The sequence below is a fragment of the Marmota monax genome, unplaced genomic scaffold (genome assembly GCF_021218885.2).
Source record: "Marmota monax isolate L192 unplaced genomic scaffold, Marmota_monax_Labrador192_F-V1.1 WCK01_AAM20220418_F8-fsc00079, whole genome shotgun sequence".
In the NCBI taxonomy this organism is placed as follows: Eukaryota; Metazoa; Chordata; class Mammalia; order Rodentia; family Sciuridae; genus Marmota; species Marmota monax.
The window spans coordinates 4,227,538-4,235,894 of NW_026694099.1; the positions used below are offsets into that span (position 1 = coordinate 4,227,538).

At 35.9% G+C, this 8,357-nt stretch overlaps 1 long non-coding RNA gene across 1 annotated transcript; it reads right to left on the bottom strand.

Moving 5' to 3' along the window:
* Positions 1–1,477: 1,477 nt before the first annotated feature.
* Positions 1,478–6,739, bottom strand: LOC124107372 (uncharacterized). Its single transcript, XR_006856372.2, has 2 exons — positions 6,035–6,739; positions 1,478–1,832 (listed from the first exon to the last, which is right to left on the bottom strand). It is a non-coding gene; the product is annotated as an uncharacterized LOC124107372 (long non-coding RNA).
* Positions 6,740–8,357: the final 1,618 nt, after the last annotated feature.

An 8,357-nucleotide genomic window follows, 5' to 3' on the forward strand; every position in this document is an offset into this window, starting at 1 on the left:
AGACCACACTCTGGGAACTGCTGTGATAATCACGTCATTTTTTGTAACTAGGCAGTACACACAGAATAGAGTGAGGAACAGTATGATAGTCAATATCAGATGTCTTACTGTACCTAACTGCAAAAGGGCAAGACTGTTAGGGATGGAACAAATGTTGGCATTTAACAGAAAGTAATCATGCTGGGATTTTTTTCTTGGAATCAGTTACAAATAGTTACAAGTCTTATTTGGTACAAGGATATGCTGGTGATGTGGGATGGTAGATTATTGGATTACTCGTTTTATCATATTTATGAAACTATACCACAGACAGTCAAGTTTTAAGAAGAAGAGGTCTATTTTGTCTCTTTAGTTTTGAAGTTCAAAGGGCCTGCATCTGGGGATGAACTTGTTGTCCCAGGGCATCACGTGACAGGAGACACAAAGCTTACTTGTTTTCCCTCCCTGTTTTTCTAAAGCCACTAGTATTTAATCATGGGGGCTCCACCCTGGTGAGTTGATCTAATCCTAATCAACTCCCCAAGGCCCACCTCTGAACATGATAAACGTATCAAGAGTCCACCCTCTTAATACCTCACAATGAAGATCAAATTGCAGCACGTGAACCCCTGGGGGACACACTCACATCATCTGCACTCCATAGCAAGGACACTAATAAATGTAAGTCTGCTCTTTCTTCATTCTCTGCATTTCTGTGGGGAATAATCAGCACCTTTCCCAGAAATAGCTATCCTGTTGGAAGACGCCCATCTCACCACACCATCATTCATCCTCTTACAGATGGGTTTCTCATCTCTCAGCTCCCAGCATCACTCCGTTCCTCGGTCCCCATCCTATCAGGAGGAGATACTTGTTTTGCATAGTAAACACGAAAATCAGAAATGAGAAGCAGAAGCAAGGAAACAAACAAGCAAAACATTGACACAAAGGCCTTTTATAACTTTGCTTATGGAGAAGGAAACTCGAGGGTATCAAGTTTTACTAAATTTCCTTGCAACAAATTTCAACTTGATATGGTAATTTTCCCTCTTTAGTTGCTGCTTCAATTTTTTGCTATGGAAACAGAAAACATCTAAATAAACTTTCAATGGGAATCAGATGTTTTCCTGGAAGAAGTTTCTTTTTCTTCTCCTATGATCACTTTCTTTGTGGGCTTCTGGTTGCAGAGAGGACAATACTGCTGGAGAGGACCCCAATACTGTGATCAGTCCTGTTTTGACTAAGTGGGTAGAATTTCTTTTCATAGCTACTTACAAGCTATAAGAAATAAAGTGTATGTCCTATCAACTCCATTTGCTGGTCCAATTATAGTTTTTTTTTTTTTTGTAATATTTAGAAATGATTTTCTCCTCTGACAAAATGATCACACAGAGAATTTTTTCCTCCCTATGGTCTTCCATAGAGTGAGGAGTAAGAGCTACTTTAAATTAAAATATATATATGTAATTTTCTATGTATAAGAGAGACAGACAAAAGGGAAAGAAACAATGTTTTTTATTGTCAAAAAGTTGCACAGTACCAGCTTACTGAGGGCATGCCATGGTTTGGGAGGAGAGAAGCCAATCTTGTTAAATAGCCTAATGTGAAGAGGTGTATTTGAAGACTTGGCGTTTTGGGCAAGTTTTCAGCCAGATCTGATTGGCATGGCCAGGGCATTCTAAAGCATAAAATGGCAGCAGATGAACACCATTTTTGAAAGTCATGAAGCATTCTTTCCTCCTGAGTTTTTAGACTGCAGTCTCAATTGCCACACACTGGAAAAATGTACCTCTCATTCTTTCTTCCTCTGCCTTCTATTCTTCCCTCCTCTTCCTACTGGCCATCAGTGAATGCTGTAGAGAAGCAAGGGTTATATCATAAACAACTTATCATCAATCAGCTGTTTCATAGAATTTTTGAAGGTGGACATAGAGTATTTAAGAACCTAAGCTGGTTTTCAGTCAAATAAAAAATATTCAGGGCTGGGGATATAGCTCAGTTGGTAGAGTGCTTGCCTTGTATGCACAAAGCCCTGAATTCAATCCCCAGCAAAACTCACATACACACACACACACACAAAAAAAAAAAAAAAAAAAAAAAATTCCAGATATGTGTTTGGTGCTTGTGTTAACTAGACAAAGATCTGGATTACATTGTAACTGAATGCAAACAGCAAACAAACAAAAAAATCTTTAAGTCTTTCTTCCTTTACCGTGAATGTTTTTAATGTGACTGCAGTGTAGACATTATCATGTTGAAATGCCTCTCTTGGACAGAGTCATTTACATGGTGATAGTAACTTAAACTTTATCCTCCTTCATTCTACCCACCTTGACATCCTCTCCAAATATTCAAGCAGTTTCAACAAATGTCTTATGAAAATAAGACTTGGGGGGTGGGTAAGACATCAGCAGTTTCCAGTTATCAAAATAAAGTTTGAAAAGGGGAAGTAATATAGAAAAGGGAGAGCTTGTCTTCCAGAATTTTGTGTTTTCTCTTCACAATATTTGCATTGTGTTCAGAGGATTTTCAAAATAGAAACCAGAATATTTTGATTAATCACACAAAATATAAGAGATGGCAGAGTCTGCCAGAGGAAAACTGAATATATGAAACATTCAAAACGTGTGGCAAAAAACCCCAAATATTGATGTATCCTCAATATTCTCAGCACGTCTAGATTTTGAATGAACATTTTATTTTCTTGTCAGTGATTCAGAATTTCCACTGCTCCTGTTGAGCAACGAGGGAAAATCATGCCAACTGGGAGAAAGCTTTATTTTAAGGTTGGAGGCATGAAATAAGCACTAAGAAGACAATTGTACACCTGTTTTCAAGAGTAAAAAGGCATCTCAAATCTGCTTTGCTTTTGAAAATTTGGCCAAGGAGTGTATTTCAAAGGCCCAATAGCCCATAACATTATTCCCAGGGCTCTGTGCTCTCTGCCTAATTGGGCTTCTGCACATTTGCATAAGCATGATACTTCATGATTAATGCATAAGACCCAGCATGGAGCCCAGTATCAACTCATCTGGGGAGGCTTTTCCCCCACTGAAAACAATCATTGTGCCTAAAACATAATCCATCATATTTGTAGGTATGACTGCATTGTAGAATATCAGACTACATAAATGCCATGACAAAATCTTTACAGAATCACAAACGTCTTCTGGGTAAAAAAAGAAGTTTTATTCTAAGTGCTCACAGCACTGCTGCTTGGGGACCATTGCAGATGCCAGAAAATGTTTATTTACAAAATGAAAAGTCAAGGCCACAGATTGTTCCTATTTGGCCCAGGCACTGAATAAAAAGGGGAGATTATTAAAATAACCACCTTATGATTATTTCTGGATTGCAAAATAAACAATTGCTCTCCCCCCTGACACCTTCAAACACCAAACAGCAGCAGCAATGACTTCTAGAATAAGGACTCCATAAATGCGAGGGAAGTCTGAGCAAGAAAATGCTAAAAAGTGTTGAACATCAAGAAAAAAATCAACTCTAGCTGAGATGGGCTGCCACACAATTAAGGAGTACAACTCTCCATGTGAATCCAGGTGTTCCAGATAGTGTTGCTTGTACCTTCCCTGCTGGCTGGGCTGCTTAATTAGGCAGGAATCCATTCCCCACACTGGGAGATGGGAACTTGGAGTTCACCAGCAGATCTTACCATGGACATTAACCCACAAAACCTTTGGAGAGATCTTTTTCCTCAAGAATCTGAGATAATTTTTTCAGTTATTAAAAATTAGTACCTGGCTATAGGAAAATAATTAAACCATCTGAAAGTCCATAATTCTGGATGAATGAGGACCCATCATTCATCCTTCGCTTTCCAATGCCACATCCCAAAGGTGACCTCTCAAATGAGGTGTTCATTCTTCCAGATATTTTATTGTATCGGAAGCCCACGAGTGTGTGTTTGTGTATACCTTGAAAAGTCTAAAAACTATATGCATAGTTTCTGTGACTTACTTTTCTGTTTCCACATAGTTTGTTTCCCACAATAGCATATTTATATTTATCTTATTCTCTTCAATAATTTCATAATATGATGTCATATGTATTAGAAACATGCAAATATTCTTCCACTACTCACGTTTTCTGTTGCTTGTTTTTTTGATAATTATGAGCAACAGTACATCTTAGATTATTGGTACCTTGAGGGCACAGAGGCTTTGTCTTAGTCACCCACTGCTGTACCCATAGTGTTTAACACAGTGAGTGACATACTAAGTCTTCTATAAATATTTGTTAAATGCATAAAGCCTTCAGGGAAAATACCAGCTACAGAATTCTTTGCGGGATATGTGAATTCAAATTTGTGTAGAAATTTCCTGTTTACCTCCAAAAAGGTTATACTGTTTTGTAGTCCCACAAAGTACAACACCTTCTATATTCTACTTTGCCAACAAGACTTTAGACTGGTTTAATTTTTCCCAATGTGATTGGTGAGGATTTCATTATTTTAAATTGCATTTTGCTAATTTTAAAGAAGGTTAGAAATATTCTAAGGTTATTAGACATTTGTATTTCTTTCCTTTGACTACTTGTCTGTCTTTTGCCCATTTTCCCACTGGATTGTTTGTTAATTTTTATTGCATTGATTTCAGTATGCTTTTTTAAAAAATATTTATAGTTATAAATGGACACAATACCTTTATTTTATTTGTTTATTTTTTGTGTGTTGCTTTGGATAGAACCCAGTGGCTCACACATGCTAGGCAAGCGCACTACCACTGAGCCACAACCCCAGCCTCTCAATATGCTTTTCTTTATTATATTTAAGGATTCAGTTTTTTGCTTAACATATGTTTTACAAATATTTTTTGCTCAGTGTAATATTTGCATTTTGACTTTATCTATCTAACCATCCATCCATCTATCGATATTGCCTAATAGAAAATTTAACATATATGATTTTATTATTTCTTTTTCTTTATGGTTTCTGAGACTTATGTTTATTCTTTGAAAAACTTTTTTCCATTCAAAGAATAAAAATTAGTTCATGCATATACACTTCTAATATCTATGATTTTCATTTTGACATTATACTTTTTAATAATTTGTAATTATGAGAGAGGAAGAGATCTGACTTTATTAATTTCATGTAAACAGTTAATTCTCCTACTACTATTTATAAAGAAGTGAATATTTTCAAAGATTTGAAATCTCACAGGTGCTTGAGTCTGTTTTGGAATTCCTGCTCTATTCATCAGCAGCAGATCAATTCCTGCCTCTTTGCCATACCGTTTTATTTACTCTAACATGCATGGTACATTTTATATTTGGATGCAGCTAGTCCACTGCATTGCTTTTCTTTTTCTCTTAGCGTCCTCTCAAGCTTATATTTTAGATTCTAAACATGAAAAATACAATGAAGCACACTGGCAGTTTCATGGGAAAGTATGGTCTTTGTAGATTAATTTACAAACAATTAATGTCTTCGAAATGTTGAGGCATCTAATGAAAAAGTAAGATACGTATTTTCATGTCTTTAGCTATTTTTGTATCCCTCACCGCTGCTCTAAAGTTGGCTTCATGTAGGTCACACACATTTTTGAAAGTTTATATTCAGTTTTATTTTTCTCCTTGCTTTTGACTGAGATATTTTCTTTCATACCAGTTATTGCTTTTAAAATAAAAGCTAATTATTTTATAAATTAATTTTGCAGCCAGTCACTTTATTAAATATTCATATTGTTTCTAATAGCTTTTCAGCTAGTTCTTTGGTGCTATGTAAACTACATTACCATAAAAAATAAATTTATCTCTCCTTTGGAAAATTTACACCTGTTATTTCATTCCCTGTCTTCCTTTGATATATTAATATGATAAATGATTTTGGGATGAGCTCCAGTTACTCATGATTTATTACTCTTAAAATTATTCATTAAATTCTGTTTTTATTTTAATATTTTATATTACATTTTACTTAGAAGTTTTGCATTGACATTCATTAATAAGACTGGTTTGTAGTTTTCTCTTTATGCTTTCTTTTACAGATTAGGTGATCAATTTTAGTGAGCTTTATAAAACTAACTTGAAAGCTTACCTTCTGTCTCCTTGGGGCTTTATAAGAAGAACAAAAATCACTCTGAGTATATCAAGCAGAGAGGGATTTGAAACAGAAAATTGGGTTTCAAAATATTTGGAAGGGCTGGAAGAGCAGGAGAGAGAAGTTAGTCACTGCCTAAGATCAGGACAGGCAACAAGCATGGGTACCCCTCAAGGAAGACCTTGTGTGTGGGTGTTGTGGTCCTCACCATCTCTGCACCTCACATCAATGCTATCATGAGCCATCTCATGTCAGCATGGGGCCTGTCTGTCGTCATCATCAAAAACAGAGGATGGTTTCAATATACCCTTTCCTTCCTAATCTTGCATTAGTGCCTTTAGCCAACAGAGCTTACCAGAATTCTGCTAACAAAAGTGCTGCTTCTAGACCCTTTCAAAAAACAAGTATCTGCATTGCAAATGTTTTTTTTACACACACACACACACACACAAAAAAAAAAACTTTTTAGATTAAAAAAAAAGAAATAAAATAAAATACAGAGGAGAACATACTGGTCAGAAAAGGAGCTGGATACCTATAAACAACATAGATATGCCCTTTCCTTAGTTTTCTGGGATCAATGTAGATAACTCTGAAATTATTACTTCTGAAAGGTTTGAAAAAAATAAAATAAACTGAAACGATTTGGATTTGCACTTTTGTAGAAAATTTGATGCTCTTAATTTCTTTCCATAGATTGATTTTTTTTTCCCTTGCCTCTTTTCATCTAAGACTTACATTATGTGTTTTTAGGAAATCATTTGTTTCAGCAGTCTTTCACTGATTAGCATTGAGTTGTACTTTATATATTTATTTCCTACTTTTTATATTGGTGGGTATCTTTTCTAACTTTAGCTGTGGTAGGCAAAATAATGTTCTACTCCCACAGACACACAAGAAAAACCCATCCCCCAAGATTCAGAATTCATGAGAACATGTTACATTGCAAAGGGATTGTGTAAATGTGATTAAGGTTATAGACCTTGAGAGGGAGAGATTTTCCTAGATCCTCCTGATAGGTCTGGTCACACGGCATATGAGCCCATAAAAGCAAAGAATTTTACCCAGCTGGAGTCATACAGATGTGATAGAAGGAATGTAGCAGAAGTGAAAATGAGAGATTGGGACCTTGAGAATGATCTGGCACATTGTTGCTGGTTTGAAGATGGAGAGAGAAGGATGGCTAGGAATATAAGAAGCTATAAGGTATGAAAGAAGTTTCTGACTTCCTGCCAACAAGAAAACAGTGACCTCAGCCCAACAACCACAAGGACTGATTTCTGCCAACACTTAAATTAGCTTGGAAGCTGATTCTTCCCCAAAGCTTCCAGAGGAGAGCAGGTTGGCTGACACTTGTGAGACTTGGAGCAGATGAACCAGCTGGCCAGCTGAGCCCACCTGTACTTCTGACCTACAGAATTGTGAGATAATAAATCTGTGTTAATTTAAACCATTTTGTGGTTAATTTATTATAGCAACAATGAAAATCAACATGTTTTTAATTATATATGTAGTTGTGCTTCTTTTACTTTGTTTCTTGTTTCCTTAAATGACTTAATCAAATTTATGGTTATATTTTGATTTTTTTTTCAAAGAGCCAAGTTTCATATTTATTCATTGATTCTGCCACTGTGGTTTTCTGAGAAATCATCTCACAAACTTTGCATTTCATAAAAACAGAATCGTATTCTATGTATCCTTCTTTGACGTGATTTCTGCCCTCCCCTCAACATCATGATTTTGAGATTCACCTAATTTTTGAAGCATGATTCAAGGATTCACTGGAATGTCTACACCACAAGGAATCCATACATTCCATTCTTATATGATAGTTGGGTTATTTCCAGCTTCTGTTTGTCTATTTTGCTTTTGCAAAACATATTGTTACAAATATGTAACAATTCTGTCCCAGTGCTCATCTGCATCATTTTCTCTGGAGCATAAAATGTGGGGTATCGGGTATTATATATGAAGTCACACAAACTATTTTCCAGCATGATTGATTGTTCTGATTCATAGTCCCATCAGCAATGTCTTAGAGTTCTGATTGCTTTAAACATTTACCAACACTCTAAGGTAGCTTTGGATAAACACAATACCCTGGTTTTATACAAGACAAATATATCCATTTCCCCCCTTTAGGTTATGCCCTTTTGGTTTGTTTGTTTGTTTTTTAGTTGTAACTACACACAATATCTTTATTTGATTTATTTTTATGTGGTGCTGAGGATCAAAACCAGGGCCTCACATGTGTTAGGCAAGTGCTATACCACTGAGCCACAACCTCAGCCCCTGCCCTTTTTTCTATACAAAGGAATTT